The sequence below is a fragment of the Pseudophryne corroboree genome, chromosome 4 (assembly GCF_028390025.1).
Source record: "Pseudophryne corroboree isolate aPseCor3 chromosome 4, aPseCor3.hap2, whole genome shotgun sequence".
NCBI lineage: Eukaryota > Metazoa > Chordata > Amphibia > Anura > Myobatrachidae > Pseudophryne > Pseudophryne corroboree.
Genome location: NC_086447.1, coordinates 249,052,859 through 249,077,480, shown reverse-complemented (window position 1 = coordinate 249,077,480; position 24,622 = coordinate 249,052,859).

Genomic DNA, 24,622 nt, shown 5'->3' with positions numbered 1-24,622 from the left:
CTATGATTTAAGCTGTTTTTTAGTGTTTTTTGAAAAAAACACCCGAATCCAAAACACACCCGAATCCGACAAAAAAAATTCGGTGAGGTTTTGCCAAAACGCGGTCGAACCCAAAACACGTCCGCGGAACCGAACCGAAAACCAAAACACAAAACCCGAAAAATTTCCGGCGCTCATCTCTATTAACGATACCCAACCTGCGGGATGTACTAACGGGAAAATGTAGTAAAATCCCAGTCTTGGGGGTTTTACCACATTTTCTGTATGTCCTAAGACCCGGATGCCGGGGTTCCGAAGGGGTGGGGGGAGAGAGTAGGGACAGTATTATGTAGCCTTGCCTAGGGTGCCTGGAAACCTTGCACCGGCCCTGCGGCCAGCGGCAGCGGGGGGCACAGCAGCAGCGGATCTTGCCGTGGTGCAGCGCCCTCCATATGGCGCCGGCGCCCTCCGGAAGGCGGCGCCCCGGGCAAAAGTCCTGCTTCCCCGTGGCAAGATCCGCTACTGGGTACAGTATACGGACAAGAAAATTTTTGAAAATGACACCAATTGTACCTTCACAACAACATTTCTCTTACGTCCTAGAGTATGCTGGGGTACACATTAGTACCATGGAGTATTGACGGGTCCACTAGGAGTCACTGGCACTTTAAGAGTTTGAGGGTGTGAGCAGACTCCTCCCTCTATGCCCCTCCTACCAGACTCAGTTTAGAAAATGTGCCCAGAGGAGCCGGTCACAGCTAGGGCAGCTCCACAGGAGTTCTTTTAGTTTTATTATTTTTAATAGAGTTTAGGCACAAGGAGGCTGCTGGCAACAGCCTCCCTGCTTCGAGGAACTAAGGGGAGAGTAGTGTCTGCCCTGCGGGGTCTGAGCCACTATCTCTGCTGACAGGACACTGAGTTCCTGAGGGGATTGAATATTCCCCGCCACAGGGGATCGCTCACCCCAACAGCATGCCGCCACCCCCTTACAGAGCCAGAAGATCTGTGGCGAGTTAGACACCAGCCCCCCTGGCAAGCGGGGAGCTGGTGTGAAGATGGCGGCAACAGGGTATGGAGTGCAGTACTAACTGCTCTCCAGGGCTCAGCGGTACATGGTGCGGCGCTGTGAGGGGTGCCCTGAGCCAGCGCCTACACCCCACACTGACCTTCAAGCCTGTCAGGGTCCCAGGATCGCTGCCAGCACAAATCCTCAGGCCAGTATAATTTTCAGAAGAGCGGGAAGACAGCGCCATAAAATGGGGCGGAGCTTCTCCTCAGAGCGGACCCAGCAGCGTTCAGTGCCATTATCCTGCCTGCAGAAGCGCTGTCAGTGAGAGCTGTCCCTCCAAATCAACTCCAGCTATCTTATACGGTACCAGGGGGTTGTAGAAGGAGGGTAGGCTGTATATCTGTACTCTGTAACCTACTAAGGTGCACAGTAAATGCTGGATAAGGGTTTCCCTATATCCTGAAGCACTGTGTGTTGGTTGGCTCCAATCTCTGTGTCTCTCTTGCCATTCTTAGGGGGGAAACTCTGTGTGTGTGTGTGTGTGTGTGTGTGTGTGTGTGTGTGTGTGTGTGTGTGTGTGTGTGTGTGGAGTGTTTGTGGTCTCCATTAAGCTATGTCCAGGGACTCTGTGTCATATGCTGCAGAGGATATGTCCTCTCAGGATAATCCCATTCCATGTAATCAGGATTGCACTGGTTAGCGCAGGTCCAGCAAGGGAGCCTGAGTGGTTAGCCTCTATTAAAAGTATGATTTCTCAGATGTCTACTAGAGTTGCACAAAGTGAGTCTGCAACTCAGGTTTTACAGAACTCTATGGCTGTTTGGTCCAGTTCTGCTACCTCAGGGCCCCCTGATGTACGCGCCCAAAAACGTGCTCTTGCCCAGATTATGCAAGGTGACACGGGTACAGATTCTGACACGGCAGATGGTGATGGGGATGTGCTGCGGGGGGCGGCATTTCTTGCAAAAGGGGTGCAGTTGATGATAGAGGCCATTAGAGATGTGTTGAATATTGCTGATACTACACCTGAGTAGGTTGTGGAGGCTTACTTCACTGACAATAAGAAAGCCTCACTAACCTTCCCTGCGTCTAAGGAATTGAATGCTATATTTGCGTTTCAGATCCCTAGAAAGGTTCTTATTTGCTTTCCCTTTGCCTGAGGAGGATAGGAGAAAATGGGAAAACCCACCCATAGTTGACGTGTCTGTATCAAGACTCTCAAAAAAGGTGGTTTTACCTGTCCCCGGATCTACTGCGTTAAAAGAACCGCAAAATTGACACTACGCTCAAATCCATATACATGGCTTCAGGGGCAATACTACGTCCTACTATCACCTGTGCATGGATCTCCAAAGCTATAGTAAAGTGGTCAGGCACATTACTTGAGGATTTGGATACAATGGATAAAAGTGACGTTGAATAGTTTTTATGTAACATTAAGGATTCTGCAGGATTTATGGTGGAATCCATGAAAGACCTGGGTTCAATGGCTGCAGGAATATCTTCCATGTCTGTCTCAGCTCGTCGAGGACTGTGGCTGCGCCAGTGGTCTGCCGACGCGGAATCCAGGAGAGGTGTGGAGACCCTACCCTACACAGGACAGGCTCTCTTTGGGGAAGCATTGGATGCGTGGATTTCCATGGCTACAGTGGGTAAGTCACCTTTTCTTCCCACAGCTGCACCTGCTACGAAGAAACCTTTTTCTTCAGCTGCCTCACAGTCCTTTCGGGCTGTTAAAACAAGACAGGCCAAGCCGTCCAACACCTTCTTTTAAGGAGGTCGGCCAAAATCCAAGAAACCTGCTTCGGCGGGTTCCCAGGAACAGAAGCCTGTTTCAGGTACGCTAAAGTCCTCAGCATGATGGTGGACAGCGTGGCCTGGAGGTGGGGGTGAGATTCAGGCTTTTCAGCCACGTCTGGGTGTCGTCCGGCCTGGATCCCTGCGTGCAAGATATTGTGTCCCAAGGATACATCCTCCCTCACTGCCACTGACTTTGCCTCCTTCTTCATCTCCAAAATTGAGGATATCTGACACGACATCTCCCGCCATCACCCCTCTGCTACCCCCCTGCCCCCTCTATCCCTCCCCTCCATCTATCCCACCCTGTCCTCCTTCCATCCGACTTCAGAAAAGGAAGTCCTCTCCCTCATCTTATCCTCCCCCCCCCCACCTGCCCCCTAGACCCCCTCCCCTCCCGTCTTCTCCGCTCCCTCTCCCCCACTGCCTGCTCCCACCTTGCTCACCTCTTTAACCTGTCCCTCTCCACCGGCATCTTCCCCTCACCATTCAAACATGCTCTGGTCTCACCTATTCTCAAAAAACCCAACCTCGACCCCTCATCACCCACTAACTACCGCCCCATCTCTCTTCTCCCTTTCGCCTCCAAATTACTTGAACGACTAGTCTACAGCCGTCTCACAAGCTACCTCTCTGACAACTCCATCCTCGATCCACTACAATCTGGCTTTCGCCCACTCCACTCAACTGAGACTGCCCTGGTGAAAGTCACCAATGACCTGCTTTCGGCCAAATCCAAGGGCCACTTCTCTCTGCTCATCCTTCTGGACCTCTCTGCTGCCTTTGACACCGTAGATCATCCTCTCCTCCTCGACACACTCCAAAACGCTGGCCTCTCTAGCACTGTCCTTGACTGGTTTTCTTCTTACCTCACTAACCGCTCCTTCTCTGTGTCTGCCTCAAGCACCACCTCACACCCTTCCATCCTTCCTGTTGGTGTCCCTCAGGGCTCTGTCCTTGGACCCCTTCTGTTCTCCCTGTATACCTCTTCCCTGGATGTGCTCATTTGGCCTTCAATACCACCTCTATGCTGATGACACACAACTCTACCTCTCATCTCCTGATCTGTCCCCCTCTGTCCTCTCTCAGGTTTCCAGCTGCCTCTCTGCAATCTCCTCCTGGATGTCTGAACGCTCTCTAAAGCTCAACATGGACAAAACGGAACTCATCATCTTCCCCCCATCCAGAGCAACACCCCCGACCAATATCTCCATCATTGTTGACAACACCACCATCTCCCCCGTTCCCCAACTCCGCTGCCTGGGCGTCACTCTTGACTCCTCCCTCTCCTTTGCTCCCCACATCCAAGCTCTGGCACAATCCTGTCGTTTCCAGCTACGCAACATTGCTCGTATCAGGCCATATCTCTCCCAGAGTGCAACTAAACTCATCATCCACTCACTGGTCATCTCACGACTTGACTACTGCAATGTCCTCCTCACTGGCCTCGCTTGCTCCCAGCTTGCTCCCCTCCAATCTGTCCTGAACTCCGCAGCTAGGCTTATCTTCCTCTCCCGCCGCACCACATCTGCCACTCCCCTTCAACAAAATCTACACTGGCTCCCATTCCCCTACAGAATCCTCTTCAAACTCCTCACCCTCACATACAAGGCCATCTCTAATTCCACTGCTCCCTACATCTCCAACCTCCGTTCCCTTCATACTCCCTCCCGCCCCCTACGGTCGACTAATGACCGTCACCTCTCCACCGCCCTGGTCACTGCTTCCCATGCACGTGCACGAGTTCAGGATTTTGCCCGTGCTGCACCCCTTCAGTGGAACGCACTCCCCCGCTCCATTAGACTCTCCCCAACCTTGCAAAGCTTCAAACGGGCACTAAAAACCCACCTATTCATCAAAGCGTACCCTTCTATTGCATAACCCAGAGCTGAAGCCGCGCCTCCACCCCCTGCCTCATGCCGTGAACATCTCAGCTTTGCTTGCATACTGCCATCAGGCTATCTCCCGCTTGCCTGCACCTCTTGTCATCTGTCTGTCGCCCCTCCCCAATAGATTGTTAGCTCTTCAGAGCAGGGCCCTCTTTCCTCTTGTTATCTAAGCCCTCGTCTCAACACATTTCACTCACAGCTCTCCCCTACTCAACGACCATCTTTATCCTGCTAGTAAAGGCTCATCTCCATCTATGACCACCAGCCTCTAGTAGTACGATGATCACTCCCCCAATACTTACATCTTAGCTGTACTATGTCTTGAGAATGTGTGGTGCTCTGTTACCTGTACTCTATTTCTGTTATTTATTTACTGTAATGCAATGTTTTGTCCCCTGTACTGTCCTTTGTACGGCGCTGCGAAACACATGTGGCGCCTTATAAATAAAATGTAATAATAATAATAATAATAATAATAATACATGCTGGAGTTTCAAGATCTCCCTCCTCACCGATTCTTCAAATCAGGCTTGCCAGCTTTGCTGGCGGACAGGGCTATCCTACAGGAAGCCATCCAGAAATTGGTGGAGTCACAGGTCATTGTACCAGTTCCAACCCATTTGCAAAACAAAGGTTACTATTCGAACCTTTTCGTGGTACCGAAACCAGATGGTTCGGTCAGGCCAATTTTGAACTTAAAATCGCTAAATCCCTTTCTGAGGGAGTTCAAATTCAAAATGGAGTCTCTGAGGGCGGTGATCTCGGTCTGGAGGAGGGGGAATTCCTGGTATCTATGGATATCAAGGATGCGTACATCCACATTCCGATTTGGCCGCCGCATCAAGCTTTTCTCCGATTCGCACTGTTAGACAGTCATTTTCAGTTCCAGGCCCTGCCATTCGGCCTGTCCAGAGCACTGAGCAGTGGCACACCCAGGGGGGTTTCTGAGCACCCAGAACCCCCCCCCCCACATCCACCAAATTATTATTATTATTTTTTCTTGCTGCATGAGTATTATTGATGGCTGTCTAGCATCCTCTGCTGCCTGCTGTCTTCCTGGTGGCATTTGTAAGTGCTTATTAAAAGTTTATTTTTATTTTAATCATAGTACATGCATATCCATGTGCATACATATATACACATGTATATACATACATATAAACACACACACACATGTGATATATATACATGCGTATATTTACGTGTACTGTATGTGTATGTATGTGTATGTATGCCCTTGAGGAAGGTGGTGACACCGAAACAGCTGTTGGGCAGATGAAACCATGACTTTTCTACCAGAGGGACATGTGATGTATCATGTTTAGCCTAACTGGAAGATAATGTTTTTTCAATTCTGACTGTTGCCATGCTGAAATAGAGCACTTTGAATCGATTATTGTTGGTGTGCTGGTTTCTTTCTTTTTGCTGAGGAGGGATTCTCATGCTTTTGGAATGTTTGCTATACTTGTTATATGGAATTACAGCACCCGGACTTAACTATGCAAATGTGTGCGGCTTTTCTTGCTTGTGTTTTTTATATATATATATATATATATATATACATACTGGACTATATATATGTATGCATGTTTAATATGCTATGTGTATCTGTATGTATATATATATATATATATGTGTATGTACGATATATATGTGTAGATTTGTGTGTATATATATATATATACATATATATATATATATATATATATATATATGTATATACACACAGACACACTAGTTTTACGGACTCAGCATATACTGGCTCACCTCAGTCCCCACCCCCGTGCTTGGCTCCACCCAGTTCTGGAAACCTCATCATGCAAATCCTGCGTTTGCCACTGCTGAGGGTATTCACCAAGGTGATTGCAGAGATGATGGTTCTCCTCCGCAGACAGAGCGTGAACATAATTCCGTATCTGGACGATCTGCTGATAAAGGCATCGTCCAAGGAGAAGCTGTTACAGTCCATTGTTCTCACGACCCACCTACTTAGGGAACACGGTTGGATCCTGAATCTTCCAAATTCACATTTGGAGCAGACCAGGAGGTTGTCTTTTCTAGGAATGATCCTCAACACGGAAGTGCAGAGGGAGTTTCTCCCGAAGGAAAAAGCGTTGGTGATACAAGCAATGGTCCGGGATGTCCTGACGCCAGCCCGGGTGTCGGTTCATCAGTGCATTCGACTTCTGGGGAAGATGGTTGCCTCTTACGAGGCTCTGCAGTACGGAAGGTTTCATGCTCGACCCTTCCAACTGAATCTCCTGGACAAATGGTCGGGATCTCATCTGCACATGCACCAGATAATACGTCTGTCGCCAAAGGCCAGGATTTCATTCCTCTGGTGGCTACAATTACCTCACCTTCTGGAGGGCCGCAGATCCGGGATTCAGGACTGGATCCTTCTAACCACGGATGTAAGTCTCCGGGGCTGGGGTGCAGTCACTCAAGGGGAGAGCTTCCAAGGAAGGTGGTCAAGTCTGGAAGCCGGCCTACCGATAAACATTCTGGAACTAAGAGCCGTCTACAGCAGTCTTCTCCAAGCGGCTCATCTTCTGCGAGATTGAGCCATTCAAGTACAGTCGGACAATGTAACGACAGTGGCTTACATACACCGACAGGGCAGAACGAAGAGGAGAGCTGCAATGTCAGAGGTAACAAGAATCATCCTCTAGGCAGAAAAACACACGTTGGCGCTGTCAGCAATCTTCATTCTGGGAGTAGACAACTGGGATGCGGACTTCCTCAGCAGACACGATCTCCATCCAGGAGAGTGGGGACTCCATCCGGAGGTGTTCATAGAGGTAACAGATCTTTGGGGTGTACCTCAAATAGACATGATGGCCTCTCGTCTCAACAATAAGCTTCGGCGGTATTGTTCCAGGTTGAGGGACCTGCAAGCTGTGGCAGTGAACGCCCTAGTGACTCCATGGGTGTTCCAGTCGGTATATGTGTTTCCTCCACTTCCACTCATTCCAAGAGTTCTAAAACTCATAAGGAGAACAGGAGTTCAGGTGATCCTCATTGCTCTGGACTGGCCAAGAAGGGCTTGGTACGCAGATCTTCTGGATCTACTGCTAGAAGAGCCGAGGCCTCTTCCTCTTCGGGAGGACCTGCTGCATCAGGGACCGTTCGCTTATCAAGACTTACCGTGGCTACGTTTGACGGCATGGAGGTTGAATGCCAGATATTAGCTCGGAAGGGCATTCCGAACAAGGTTATTCCTACCATGATACAGGCTAGGAAAGGAGTAACGTCTAAACATTACCATGGTATTTGGAAAAAATATGTATCTTGGTGTGAGTCCAAGAAGTTTCCTACGGTGGAGTTTCAACTGGGACGTTTTCTCCTCTTCCTGCAAGCAGGTGTGGTTATGGGCCTACGGTTGGGATCCGTAAAGGTCCAGATTTTGGTCCTACTGTATCTATTTTCTTCCAGAAACAGTTGGCTTCTCTCCCGAAGGTTCAGACCTTTTTGAAAGGGGTTTTGCACATCCAGCCTTCCTTTGTGCCGCCTACGGCACCATGGGATCTTAACGTGGTGCTGCAGTTTCTCCAATTGGATTGGTTCGAGCCTCTACAGGAGGTTGAGGTCAAGTTTCTCACATGGAAGGCTGTCACTTTGTTGGCCTTAGCTTCTGCTAGACGTGTGTCAGAGCTGGGGGCTTTGTCTTGTAAGGGCCCCTACTTGATCTTCCATGAAGATAGAGCTGAGCTCTGGACACGTCAGCAGTTCCTTCCGATGGTTGTGTCGGCATTTCATATCAACCAACCTATTGCGGTGCCAGTTGCTACTGACTCCTCAATTTCATCAAATCCGTTGGATGTAGTAAGGGCTCTTAAAATCTATGTGAAGAGGACAGCTCGTCACAGAAAATCGGACTGTTTGTCCTGTATGATCCCAAGAAACTTGGGTGTCCTGCTTCTAAGCAGACAATATCTCGCTGGATCAGGTTCACTATCCAGCATGCATATTCTATGGCAGGATTGCCATGTCCTACGTCGGTTAAGGCCCACTCTACTCGTAAGGTGAGTTCTTCCTGGGCGGCTGCCAGGGGTGTCTTGGCTTTACAGCTTTGCCGAGCGGCTACTTGGTCTGGGTCGAACACGTTTGCAAGGTTCTACTTGTTCGATACTTTGGCCGCTGAGGACCTGAAGTTTGGTCAATCAGTTCTGCAGGAGCCTCCATGCTCTCCCTCCTGTTCTGGGAGCTTTGGTACATCCCCATGATACTAATGTGGACTCCAGCATCCTCTAGGACATAAGAGAAAATAGGATTTAATTACCTACCGGTAAATCCTTTTCTCATAGTCCGTATAGGATGCTGGGCACTCACCCAGCGCGTCGTGATCCTGCAGTGGTTACTTAGTTCAGTACTGCTTGGTTCTTGGTTAAGTACTGTTTTGTTACTTGGTAAGTAATCTTGTTCAGCCGTTGCTGATATTTCAAGCTAGTTAGCTTGGTTTGCCTTGTGTGTGAGATGGTATGAATCTCGCCACTATCTGTGTAAAATCCGTCTCCTGACGTTGTCTGTCTCCTTGGGCACAGTTTCTAGACTGAGTCTGGTAGGAGGGGCATAGAGGGAGGAGCCAGCCCACACTCGCAAACTCTTAAAGTGCCAGTGGCTCCTAGTGGACCCGTCTATACCCCATGGTACTAATGTGGAGCCCAGCATCCTCTAAGGACTACGAGAAAAGGATTTAACAGTAAGTAATTAAAATCCTATTTTCCCATGCATGTTCACAAAAGTTCTAGCCATTTGCAGGACAGGGCTTTTTTACAAGCTCTATCCTGACGCCTACAGATTGGTAATTGCAAGCGCAAATTTCCATGACCGAACTGCAAGTTGGAGTATAGCTACCACTTCACAGCTGCATTAACATTGTGATTCATGATAAATACTGTATACCCCCAATCTTGTAGCCAATTTAATGTTGCTTATTGACAAAAAAAGGGGGAAGGATCGCTGTGTACTAACCAGTGCTGGGTCCAGAGGTGGGGCTGCACAGTGCAGTCCAAAATTCAGATAGGGTAGCCACACCAACTGCCACCCCAAATGCTGCCAAGCATCGCCAGTTGGGACTCACTGGCAGTTGGAGTGGCTCCCCTATTTGAAATTTGGACTGTGCTGCAGCTCAACCTCTGGAACCGCCACTGGAACTGACTGATATGCAATGTTTCGGCAATTCTGGGGTCTATTCATGAAGCAGTGACAACTGTGCTGAAGTGGAGAAGTTGCCCATAGCAACCAATCAGCTGCTACCTATCAACTTCTCCACTAGCTCACTTCTCCACACGTTTCACTGCTTCATCAATAGACCCCTCTGTATTTAGGGGCCCATTTATCACTGAGTTTTATCACATGCAATGAGTTTTAAAACTCATTGCATATGATAAAACTCAGTGATCATTGGGCCCCTTCATATAGTACTTTTATAAAACTACAGTACTTCAGTACTTTGCATGCAATCATTTAAATCTGCTGATTCTAAATACGTTCAATTTTTATAGTACTGTATATAGAACTACGGTATTTAGTTTTCTTTTACTAGCCCACAGTTTACCTTGTAAAATATTGCTGAGAGAAATAAGCAAAGCAGTTACCTCAAATAAAGTTTAGACCCTGGAGCTTTTTGCTTTTGTTGTCAAAATTCATTAATGTTATAATGCATGTCCTGCTAGTTCACCTTAACAACTGCTCTTATTATAAACATGGTAATGACAGATACATGTAGTCAGGTAATGCTGGAACAGGTGTAGCTGTGAGCACTTGTCTGATGATAATTGACAAAATAAAAAAAGCTACACTGAACACATTTTAATTGACAGGTTAATTCAAACGCATTTCATGTTATTTTTTCTGTAAAAACCTTAGTTAGAAATAGTGATGAGCGGGTTCGGTTTCTCGGAAACCGAACCCCCCGAACTTAACCCTTTTTACACGGGTCCGAGCCATACTCGGATTCTCCCGTATGGCTCGGTTAACCCGAGCGCGCCCGAACGTCATCATCCCGCTGTCGGATTCTCACGAGATTCGGATTCTATATAAGCAGCCGCGCGTCGCCACCATTTTCACTCGTGCATTGGAAATGTTAGGGAGAGGACGTGGCTGGCGTCCTCTCCGTTAATTCATTGTTGAGTTGATGCAAATATTTGTGCTTGCTTATATCATTGTGGGGACTGGGGAGCAGCTTTATATTAATATAGGAGGAGTACAGTGTAGAGTTTTGCCGATCAGGGACCACCAGTTTTATCCGTTCTCCGCCTGAAAAAAACGCTCCATATCTGTGCTCAGTGTGCTGCATATATCTGTGCTCACACTGCTTAATTGTGGGGACTGGGGAGCAGCTATATTATATAGCAGGAGTACAGTGCAGAGTTTTGCTGACAGTGACCACCAGTATACGTTGTCTGCCTGAAAAACACTCCATATCTGTGCTCAGTGTGCTGCTTTATTGTGGGGACTGGGGAGTCGGGACCACCAGTATAATATTATATAGGAGGAGTACAGTGCAGATTTTTGCTGACCAGTGACCACCAGTATATAATATGTAGCATTACGGTACAGTAGGCCACTGCTGTACCTACCTCTGTGTCGTCAAGTATACTATCCATCTAGATTCTATACCTGTGGTGCATTTCAGTTGTGCAGTTTGCTGACACAGTGACCACCAGTATATATAGCAGTACGGTACGGACGGCCACTGCTGTACCTACCTCTGTGTCGTCATTAAGTATACTATCCATCTACATTCTATACCTGTGGTACATTTTAGTTTTGCAGTTTGCTGACACAGTGACCACCAGTATATATAGCAGTATGGTATGGAAGGCCACTGCTGTACCTACTGATGGTGTAAAGGCTTTCTTAGCTTAGCGAATATATTGATTCAAGCTTTTTCACATTAACTAAGATATTTACTGCTCCTCACTTCTTTAGGTTCGTGTTTCCTTAGAAGCTTCACAGATATATTATAAGCAACATTGTATTTCAAAGCATGAATTACTCATTGTTATAACGCCAGATGTGTACCAAGGCCAGTCAAGCATATCGCCAAAAGTTCTGAACATTGGGGAGGATTTTGACCTGTCCTGACCTCCAGAAAGGATGTTCCGGGAAAGCTGATAATCGCAAAGCAACAAATATATTTTAATTGCAATTTATAATATATTTTGACAAATGACGTGTTTCAATTTTCAAGACATACATGGTGTATTTTGATTGGCTAAATGTATTGGCACACATGAATCCTTTGTTCTTTTGCTATAAAATAAAGCTATGATGGCCCCTAAGACAGATCAACTATGAACTGCTTAGGTTACACAATGATCCGGTGTCACCTATTCATTCACTGATCTCCAACCGGTTGCTAAGGGGAACAGCATTCTGACTGATGACTGAAGAGAGTTCATAATCAGACCTGAATAGGTTAACATACCCTAACATTTGGGAGCATCGTCCGGGGTATTCCAGCATCTCCTCCACTGGCAATAAATCCTCTGATCTTTCAGGAACCGCTGATAACAAAAAAAACCGGTAAGTGAGATTTATTGTGTAGATTTCTACCTGCTCACTTGAACTCAGCGCTTCCTGTGTAAATCAAGGGGAGAGTCCAGTCGGGAAGGTCAGAGGATATCTTAAAGAGCCCAGCGTCAGTCAGAAGAAATTTTTTTAAGGTACCATACATGTATGTTATATTGTTGAATTGTGGGTAAATAATTTCAGATAATTTGTCACAAGTGCACAGGGGGAATTAATCGAGTATGCAGAAAACTTTTAAATTGTGCAAGTACTAATGAATTGTTAAATTAAGAAAATAGAGCCGTTTTATAAAGGTGGCGCATGGCCAAGATATGTTCTAATGCTGATAACCAGTTTGAATTGATAAATAACCAAAGAGGTGTATGCAAATCTTGTACCTGTGTTGTTGTGTTAAGAAAATACAAAGGGTCTGTAGCACCAAGATTGCTGGCAATTACAAGCACTGAAGTCTCATTTGGTTATGTGGAAAATGATGATGAATTTTATTGTACAAAAGGTTGTCATTTTAAAAAGAGAATTGTTGGAACATTACATTAAGAATGATTGATTTAACATCATAACCTATTGGCCTAGGAACCACATAATTCCAGGTCTAAGACCCATGTGCCGTGCAGTCTCAAACAGCTGCCATGCACGCAGATAACAGATATAGGATTTACTGTCATCTTTGTTTTTGTATCCTTGCACTGTTATATGTACTCTGTCAATATGCTTTTGAAAAGGTGGGGGGGAGTCGGGTTGTCTGCTGAATAATGAAACTAGATTCTCCTACACACACTGATAGGTATTTCTCACATCCAAGCATTCCCGGTGTTAGCTGTTACTTTCTGAAGAGAAACAAGCATTAAACTACAACAGGGATACTGATACAAGCAGGAGTCCATATAGGCAGGGGGATAGACCCTTGGAGCAACTTAACAATAATATTAGGGACGCATCTCAGTGATCCAGAAGAAATAATCTATTATGCAGGTCTCACTTGGGGAGCAGTACTAACAAATTCTCCAGGAAGGGGCAACACTACAACCCCAGTCATTTGTCCACAGACGGATTGAAGAAGCTCTTTTAGAGATTCCTTAACAGGAGATTTTAATTCCCTCAAAAGGAGTTATTAAAATACCACATCAGGATGGGTTCAAACCCGTGGATATTGTTGATAACAGGGAGGGTAATGAATCTCTGAAAGGAATTTCAAAGGAGCAGGCTTCCCGTCAGAGGGGACACTTGACCTAGATAGAGATTCTTTAAAAGGAGATTTTAAGTCCCTCAAAAGGAGTTATTAAAATACCACATCAGGAGGGGTTCCACGCACGTTCACCCAGGCATGGGAGCGCGGTCTGTAAAGATGTCAGGGCCCGACAAACCCGTGGATATTGTTGATAACAGGGAGGGTAATAAATCTCTGAAAGGAATCAAAAGAGCAGGCTTCTCGTCAGAAGGGACACTTGACCTAGAGAAATGGGAAAAATTTGCCTCCTGTAACAAGAGTTGGATAATTAAGCATAATAGTAGAGATCAAGCATCCATCTGGATCACTGAAGCACAAGAAAGAGAAAATGAAACAATAAGAAAAGCCAAAGAAAAGAATGCCATACCGAAGGTAACAGTTCACGTTGTCCAGGAACAAAGCAAGTGGAAAATCAGAAACCCAACGCAAGGGGCCACAGGAAGGAACTCAAAGGAAGGAACCAAGCAAGATGAAAGAAAGTGTTATTTCTGCAAGAAAAAAGGACATTTCAAGAAGAATTGCAGAAAATACAAGAAATGGTGTGAAAACCAGCAAGAAAAACCTAAAGCATAACTGAGACCTAATTGCAGCAACAGCACCTGCACACTATACCCCACCCATATACCCAGACATGTATGCACACCAAGGTACCCCTAGTATGAACAGAATGCAATTACCTACAAGCTCACTAACAGTGAAATTAAAAAGATACGAGAAAGGAAAAGAGTGACGAATAATCAGCCCTATCTTAGAAGGATCTGTGGTTGAAAATCCGAATGATTTACCTGAGCTATGTGTACAGAGTATGCCCCAGTGTCCTGATACTTTATCACAAGAAACCCCAACAAGACCAACCAAAGAAACTAGCCACCTAATGCTTCCCTCATGTTTAAACGAGTGGTAGACACCTGCAATCAAGCTGAGTCCAGTAAACAATTGTCCACAATCAGGAACTATAGGCGAAAGGGTGCAAATCAGGTGAAGAGGAGAAGCAAGGGGTCAAGACACAGCCTCTACAGCTTTTCATGCCCAGGTGCATAATGTACAGAATAAACTGACATATTTTCCAGAAAGATTGTGTCCGGTATGTCAGTTTTGCGTTCCAGAAGGATATGAACATTGCCCAAATTGTGGAAACTGGATTTCACACCATGAACCACCATGCCAAGATATCTATGCGACTAGAAATACTGAAAGACGGTCATCATTGCCTGTTTCTCTGTATCCAGCACAAGTACAGGGAATACGCAACCCAGATAATGCAGCCAGGACGAACGAACCATACATCGTACAGAGCCAACACCACAAACCATGGTATGGCAATGACCTCGCAAATATAGTTGCAGAGTCCCCAGATCCTAGAAAAAAAAAAAAAAAACCCACCAGCAGTTTATGCCTATATGGAAAGAATTCAAACCATATGGACACCGGCATGGGTCGACTACCACCAGTTGTGTGAGGCTATACTAGGACCAGCAACTGCCCAAACAGTAAGCACCATGTTAAAAGCAGATGCAGTAGATGATTGCCCAGCCATAACGGACGTTCCGACAGAGAAAAATAGAACAACGACAGAGAAAAATAGAACAACGTTTGAAAGTGGAAAGATGTACATGACAAGACTTAAGAGATGGTGTCATGCACAGACACTCAGGGCACCAGCAGCCCCAGACTTGAAACAGGAAAAGACTGAGTCCATCAGAACTTACTATGATAAAGTCACTATACGACACACAAGATGATAGAATATGAAGGTGTGCAACTCCTGTGTCGACAACAGTGTACTCAGTCACCACTGGCAGTTCGATAAAAGTGACTTTACCCACAGGAGACCCAAGGGTTTCAAGAGCTGTTTTTATGCACAACCAGATTCCTCTATGTTTACTTACAGATCAAGCCATTGCAACGACTGGATTGAGAGGTTAAGCCCTACCCTTGCAAGAAAGCAAAGATGTAACCTGAAATACAAGCTGCTATACAAGACTATCTCTCACAGGAAAAGTAAGACAAAGAGGAACAACAACTCCCAGCATAAACATCATTATGTTAAACACCAGCCTGGGTGGACTTGGACTAAGAAAAATATGCAAGTGAAGAAAGGACAAAGTATGAAGAATAATGAATGAATCATAAAGAGAGGTGATTGGAAAAAGAAAAGTTCCAGAAAACAAATGAATGATGCTTCTTCTGCCAATATGAAGTACAAGCTTCTTTAGGTACTCCCCAGTGAACATAATGTCTCCAGAGGAAACAGCAGAAGGTATGATTACAGTCACCTTGCTCACTGGAGAAATACGTCTGTGCCTAATGAATACTGGAGCCGGCACACGCAGAAGACAGCAGAGGGAGATACCACAAGAACTGGTGATATCAGAAATTCTTAAAGGGACAGGAGATGAGAGAAATGCAGTCACCAATACCAGCCCAATTCTTGACCTTGGAGTACATGTCCAGTGACTTTGCTGAAGCACTAAATGTACTAAAGCTTATCCAAGGAGAATACAGTACACACCAGCAGAAGTTTAACTTTCCAGCAACTTATCAAAGGAAAGAACAAAAAGCCATTTAGAAGCAAGTTAAAACAGAAGTTCAGTATTGGCTCATTCCCGCAGTACCAGTTGTAGAAGAAAGGAAGCAATACTACTGGAAAAGGATAGCTTTGTGGAGGGGCTATATCACCAAGTGATTTATCCACAAAACACACAGCTAAATACAGGATGTGAATGAACTGCTGATTGCCACCACTACTAAAAGAAGCACCAAGAAGGGGCAGTGTCCTTAGTGAAGTTTCTGGAAGACCAAGACTGCAGAGCCTCAGAAGGAGAAATTGCAGCTAGTCAAGCAAGAGTTAATCTTCCTAGGACACTCAAGGTACCAGACATCTAATAAAAGTGAAAAGGAAAAGATTCAGACTGCAAGCTAAGATGCCAACTAGTGTCAAGCAAGTCAGATGATCATTCCTGGGCCTAGTAGGATATTACAGAACACGGATACCTCTAGCACCAGTCTACATGCAAGCATTGTATGACAACACTGAAAGGGAGGAGGGTCCGCATCCTACATACAGCAACAGATGAATTAGGCTATTGAACAGTTGGAAACAGCAGTTGCCTCATCTCAAGCCCTAGAACTACCTGACTATTAAAGAAGGAGGCCATATATAGAAGTCCTTATGCAAAATCATGGACTGAGGTGAAGACCAGTGGCCTACAACTTAAGCAAACTTGACAGCGGTAATCAAAGAGCACCTACCGGCATCAGAGCAGTGATAGCAGCAACAGCCCTAGAAGAGTATAAGAGCACAGACACCGTGATGAATCAGAAGTCCTAGAAGAGGACAAGAGCACAGGCATAGTGCTGAATCATGAACTTATCATCCAGGGTCCACATGCAGGTACAGAGAAGCTTCAACAAGCAAGAACCAAACACCTGTCAGTGGCAAGGCTGACCATGTATGAAGTAGCACTGCCAAAATGCGACAAGTAACCATCAGAAGATGTATTACCCTCAACGCAGCAACCCTTTTCCAACATTAATCAATAAAGGTGTTGAATCTCAAGATTCAAAAGGAGGGACGATTACCCCAAGGGGGAGCCACCAGTCCATCAGATTTCTCAGAGGCAATGGCATTAATCCTACAGAAATGGAGACCACACTTTACAGACACCCAGTTAGTTCAATATGTCGATGATCTGCTTATTGCTGCACAGACAGAAGAGAAGTGCAAAAAAGGAAACAGTATCACTACTCATCTTTTTGGCAGAAGAAGATTGCAGAGTGTCAAAAGACAAGCTTCAGCTAGTACAGAAAAAAGTTGTCTTCTTAGGACACTGCATATCTCAAGGAACAAGGCATCTTACTGATGAAAGAACAAAGGCAATAACTCAAGCAAAAACCCCAAGAACATTAAATGAAATCAGAGCTTTTCTGGGCCTTATTGGTTATTGCAGAGAATGGATTCCCTCGGCCTCATTACTGATGCAACCCCTATATGAATTAATAAAAAAGGAGGCGTCAGCAGAAAACAGGGACACCATTGAAGAAGCAGTAAGACAACTAAAGCAAGCCATAATCACAGCCCCAACATTGGGATTGCCTGATTACAAAAAGCCTTTTAACCTATTCTGCCATGAAAACAGAGGGCATTCTTTAGGGGTGCTCACCCAGAAATACGGACCAAAACAAAGACCAGTGGCATACTATTCAGCCCAGCTGGATCCGATTATCAGAGGAGCACCATCCTGTGTCCGAGCAGTGGCAGCAGCAGCAATAATGAAGGAAAAGGTGACAGACATCATTGTGTTTGATCATCCACTGTGTATACAAGTACCGCACGCTGTAACAGAAATATTAAGTCAAGAAAATAGCAAGCATCTTTCTGCAGCCAGACTTACCAAATATGAAGTGATTGCCTAGCCCTCATGGAATTAGAGACTTTACCTCTCCCTAATGTCCAAGATACACCATTGGACAATCCAGACATGAACCTGTTCGTCGATGGATCAAGATATTATGATAATGGATCCCCAAAGACAGGATATGCAGTAACAACTGAAAATGAAGTCATAGACTCTGGAGCATTGCTACCAAGCATGTCAGCACAAGAAGCAGAACTCATAGCAATGACCAAAGCCTGCATACATGCTGAAAACATGACAGCTAACATCTAGTCCCAAGATTACGCTGTTATATGGAAAAGTAGGGACTTCAAAAGTGCAAACGGAAAACCCATCAAACATGCCAGTTTGATTATGGAACTCTTCAGAGCATTGGAACTACCTAAAAGAATTGGAATAATCAAGGTACAAGCACATACTAAGAGCCAAACCATGGAAGCTAAAGGAAATGCATTTGCAGATGCAGAAGCCAAGAGAATTGCCTTACAATCAAAAGAACTTGAGCAAGTCTTAGTAGCTCAAGACGTGAAGCAAATGCCTAGTGAACAGGAGCTGATCAAAATTCAACAACAAGCATCACAAGGAGAAAAGGAGAAATGGAGACGATTGGGGGCAGAAGAAGATGAACATGGACTTTGGAAGTCAAGAGAATTGAAGTACTGTCTACCAGCAGCTCTATTTCCACCTATGTTACAAGTAGCTCATGGACAAGTACACCATTCAAAGGAAGCCACGGTGAATAGAGTACAAGAGCATTGGATAGCTCCAGGCTTCAATAAAGCTGCAACAAACTTTGTAGCAGGATGCTGGATCTGTGGAATCAGCAATCCAGGAAAAAGAACCCAGACACCTCTAGGAACTATACCCAAAGCCTCTTACCCATTTGAAAGACTACAAATTGACTATATACAGTGGCGACGAAGCAGTCCATATGAATATGTACTAGTAGCAACGGACATGTTTAGTCACTGGGCCGAAGCCTGGCCAGTAAGCAAAGCCACAGCAAAAACCACTGCAAAGAAACTGATAGCAGAAGTAGTATGTAGATTTGGGATACCTGAGGTTATAGAATCAGATAGAGGTACACATTTCACAGGAGAAGTCATGCAGCATATAATGAAAGATTTGGGGGTACAGCAGGCCTTCCATGTGCCTTACCAGCCCCAGGCGAGTGAGAGGGGGAATGAAAACTGTCCTACACCCACTACTAGCAATGGTCATAATATTAATAGGGCTGGATGCTTGGAATTGTTATCTTTCCTGCAAATTCCGGAAACATGTGAAAAAAATGGACGCGATCAGGAATGCCCATGAGATTCTTTTCTAACATAGGGAGAAAAAGTAGAATCAAAAAGAGGGGAAATGATGGTGTAAAGGCTTTCTTAGCTTAGCGAATATATTGATTCAAGCTTTTTCACATTAACTAAGATATTTACTGCTCCTCACTTCTTTAGGTTCGTGTTTCCTTAGAAGCTTCACAGATATATTATAAGTAACATTGTATTTCAAAGCATGAATTACTCATTGTTATAACGCCAGATGTGTACCAAGGCCAGTCAAGCATATCGCCAAAAGTTCTGAACATTGGGGAGGATTTTGACCTGTCCTGACCTCCAGAAAGGATGTTCCGGGAAAGCTGATAATCGCAAAGCAACAAATATATTTTAATTGCAATTTATAATATATTTTGACAAATGACGTGTTTCAATTTTCAAGACATACATGGTGTATTTTGATTGGCTAAATGTATTGGCACACATGAATCCTTTGTTCTTTTGCTATAAAATAAAGCTATGATGGCCCCTAAGACAGATCAACTATGAACTGCTTAGGTTACACAATGATCCGGTGTCACCTATTCATTCACTGATCTCCAACCGGTTGCTAAGGGGAACAGCATTCTGACTGATGACTGAAGAGAGTTCATAATCAGACCTGAATAGGTTAACATACCCTAACACTACCTCTGTGTCGTCAAGTATACTATCCATCTAGATTCTATACCTGTGGTGCATTTCAGTTGTGCAGTTTGCTGACACAGTGACCACCAGTATATACAGCAGTACGGTACGGAAGGCCACTGCTGTACCTACCTCTGTGTCGTCAAGTATACTATCCATCTAGATTCTATACCTGTGGTGCATTTCAGTTGTGCAGTTTGCTGACACAGTGACCACCAGTATATATAGCAGTACGGTACGGAAGGCCACTGCTGTACCTACCTCTGTGTCGTCATTAAGTATACTATCCATCTACATTCTATACCTGTGGTGCATTTTAGTTTTGCAGTTTGCTGACACAGTGACCACCAGTATATATAGCAGTACGATATGGAAGGCCACTGCTGTACCTACCTCTGTGTCGTCAAGTATACTATCCATCTACATTCTATACCTGTGGTGCATTTTAGTTGTGCGCAGTATATATAGTAGTAGGCCATTGCTATTGATACTGGCATATAATTCCAAAAAAAAAATGGAGAAAAATGTGGAGGTTAAATTAGGGAAAGATCAAGATCCACTTCCACCTCGTGCTGAAGCTGCTGCCACTAGTCATGGCCGAGACGATGAAATGCCATCAACGTCGTCTGCCAAGGCCGATGCCCAATGTCATAGTAGAGAGCATGTAAAATCCAAAAAACAAAAGTTCAGTAAAATGACCCAAAAATCAAAATTGAAAGCGTCTGATGAGAAGCGTAAACTTGCCAATATGCCATTTACGACACGGAGTGGCAAGGAACGGCTGAGGCACTGGCCTATGTTCATGGCTAGTGGTTCAGATTCACATGAGGATGGACGCACTCATCCTCTCGGTAGAAAAATGAAAAGACTTAAACTGGCAAAAGCACAGCAAAGAACTGTGCGTTCTTCTAAATCACAAATCCCCAAGGAGAGTCCAATTGTGTCGGGTGCGATGCCTGACCTTCCCAACACTGGACGGGAAGAGCTTGCGCCTTCCACCATTTGCATGCCCCCTGCAAGTGCTGGAAGGAGCATCCGCAGTCCAGTTCCTGATAGTCAAATTGAAGATGTCACTGTTGAAGTACACCAGGATGAGGATATGGGTGTTGCTGGCGCTGGGGAGGAAATTGACAAGAAGGATTCTGATGGTGAGGTGGTTTGTTTAAGTCAGGCACCCGGGGAGACACCTGTTGTCGGTGGGACGAATATGGCCATTGACATGCCTGGTCAAAATACAAAAAAAATCAGCTCTTCGGTGTGGAATTATTTCAACACAAATGCGGACAACAGGTGTCAAGCCATGTGTTGCCTTTGTCAAGCTGTAATAAGTAGGGGTAAGGACGTTAACCACCTCGGAACATCCTCCCTTATACGTCACCTGCAGCGCATTCATCATAAGTCAGTGACAAGTTCAAAAACTTTGGATGACAGCGGAAGCAGTCCACTGACCACTATATCCCTTCCTCTTGTAACCAAGCTCCTGCAAACCACACCACCAACTCCCTCAGTGTCAATTTCCTCCTTACCCAGGAAAGCCAATAGTCCTGCAGGTCATGTCACTGGCAAGTCTGACGAGTCCTCTCCTGCCTGGGATTCCTCCGATGCATCCTTGAGTGTAACGCCTACTGCTGCTGGCGCTGCTGTTGTTGCTGCTGGGAGTCGATCGTCATCCCAGAGGGGAAGTCGGAAGACCACTTGTACTACTTCCAGTAAGCAATTGACTGTCCAACAGTCCTTTGCAAGGAAGATGAAATATCACAGCAGTCATCCTGCTGAAAAGCAGATAACTCAGGCCTTGGCAGCCTGGGCGGTGAGAAACGTGGTTCCGGTATCCACCGTTAATTCAGAGGCAACTAGAGACTTGATTGAGGTACTGTGTCCCCGGTACCAAATACCATCTAGGTTCCATTTCTCTAGGCAGGCGATACCGAAAATGTACACAGACGTCAGAAAAAGAGTCACCAGTGTCCTAAAAAATGCAGTTGTACCCAATGTCCACTTAACCACGGACATGTGGAATAGTGGAGCAGGGCAGACTCAGGACTTTATGACTGTGACAGCCCACTGGGTAGATGTATTGCCTCCCGCAGCAAGAACAGCAGCTTTGTATCACCGCTTTCCAGAAGAGGCACACAGCTGACAACCTCTTACGGAAACTGAGGAAGATCATCGCAGAATGGCTTACCCCAATTGGACTCTCCTGGGGATTTGTGACATCGGGCAACGCCAGCAATATTGTGCGTGTATTACATCTGGGCAAATTCCAGCACGTCCCATGTTTTGCACATACATTGAATTTGGTGGTGCAGAATTATTTAAAAAACAACAGGGGCATGCAAGAGATGCTGTCGGTGGCCCGAAGAATTGCGGGTCACTTTCGGCATTCAGCCACCGCGTACAGAAGACTGGAGCACCACCAAACAATCCTGAACCTGCCCTGCCATCATCTGAAGCAAGTGGTGGTAATGAGGTGGAATTCAACCCTCTATATGATTCAGAGGATGGAGGAGCAGCAAAAGGCCATTCAAGCCTATACATCTGCCCACGATATAGGCAAAGAAGGGGGAATGCACCTGACTCAAGCGCAGTGGAGAATGATTTCAACGTTGTGCAAGGTTCTGCAACCCTTTGAACTTGCCACACGTGAAGTCAGTACAGACACTGCCAGCCTGAGTCAGGTCATTCCCCTCATCAGGATTTTGCAGAAGAAGCTGGAGACATTGAAGGAGGAGCTAAAACAGAGCGATTCCGCTAGGCATGTGGGACTTGTGGATGGAGCCCTTAATTCGCTTAACCAGGATTCACGGGTGGTCAATCTGTTGAAATCAGAGCACTACATTTTGGCCACCGTGCTCGATCCTAGATTTAAAACCTACGTAGTATCTCTCTTTCCGGCAGACACAAGTCTGCAGAGGTTCAAAGACCTGCTGGTGAGAAAATTGTCAAGTCAAGCGGAACGTGACCCGTCAACATCTCCTCCTACACATTCTCCCGCAACTGGGGGTGCGAGGAAAAGGCTAAGAATTCCGAGCCCACCCGCTGGTGGTGATGCAGGGCAGTCTGGAGCGAGTGCTGACATCTGGTCCGGACTGAAGGACCTGCCAACGATTACTGACATGTCGTCTACTGTCACTTCATATGATTCTCTCACCATTGAAAGAATGGTGGAGGATTATATGAGTGACCGCATCCAAGTAGGCACGTCAGACAGTCCGTACGTATACTGGCAGGAAAAAGAGGCAATTTGGAGGCCCTTGCACAAACTGGATTTATTCTACCTAAGTTGCCCTCCCTCCAGTGTGTACTCCGAAAGAGTGTTTAGTGCAGCCGCTCACCTTGTCAGCAATCGGCGTACGAGGTTACTTCCAGAAAATGTGGAGAAGATGATGTTCATCAAAATGAATTATAATCAATTCCTCCGTGGAGACATTCACCAGCAATTGCCTCCAGAAAGCACACAGGGATCTGAGATGGTGGATTCCAGTGAGCACGAATTAATAATCTGTGAGGAGGGGGATGTACACAGTGAAAGGGGTCAGGAATCGGAGGATGATGATGAGGTGGACATCTTGCCTCTGTAGAGCCAGTTTGTGCAAGGAGAGATTGATTGCTTCTTTTTTGGTAGGGGCCCAAACCAACCAGTCATTTCAGTCACAGTCGTGTGGCAGACCCTGTCGCTGAAATGATGGGTTCGTTAAAGTGTGCATGTCCTGTTTATACAACATAAGGGTGGGTGGGAGGGCCCAAGGACAATTCCATCTTGCACCTCTTTTTTCTTTCATTTTTCTTTGCATCATGTGCTGTTTGGGGACAATTTTTTTGAAGTGCCATCCTGTCTGACACTGCAGTGCCACTCCTAGATGGGCCTGGTGTTTGTTTCGGCCACTTGTGTCGCTAAGCTATGTCACACAGCAACCTTGGTGCGCCTCTTTTTTTCTTTGCATCATGTGCTATTTGGGGACTATTTTTTTGAAGTGCCATCCTGCCTGACATGCAGTGCCACTCCTAGATGGGCCAGGTGTTTGTGTTGGCCACTTGTGTCGCTTAGCTTAGCCATCCAGCGACCTCGGTGCAAATTTTAGGACTAAAAATAATATTGTGAGGTGTGAGGTGTTCAGAATAGACTGGAAATGAGTGGAAATTATGGTTATTGAGGTTAATAATACTATGGGATCAAAATGACCCCCAAATTCTATGATTTAAGCTGTTTTTTAGGGTTTTTTGAAAAAAACACCCGAATCCAAAACACACCCGAATCCGACAAAAAAATTTCAGTGAGGTTTTGCCAAAACGCGTCCGAATCCAAAACACGGCCGCGGAACCGAATCCAAAACCAAAACACAAAACCTGAAAAATGTCCAGTGCACATCACTAGTTAGAAAGTCTTTGAAGCAGGGCTTACATAGGTCTCGTTTCATTCTTCTAATGTTTTGTGTTTCAGTTTTGGCTTTGCCCAAATTTCCTTGTGAGTCTTGGTTTTGGTATTTGTTTTTGATTTTATTAAAAATGGTTTGAAACATGTAGTCATGTAATTTCATATTTTTCTTACGTTATCATTATTATCGTCAATTATACTCATTTACAGTCAATTCTATAAATTACCACCTCAAAATGTTCATCACAAACACACAGCAGTTTCATATTATCTATAACATCTATAGAATACAATAGAAATAAATAGAAGAGAGGTCCTCTTGTGCAACACAAAAAAAAAAAATAGTGGAAGATTTAGAGGCCTGTTACTTTGTAAAAGTCAATATTGATGACGTTGAAAAGACTGCATTAAGAATAGATAGAGGCCTTGGCAGTATGGGAGGATGCTG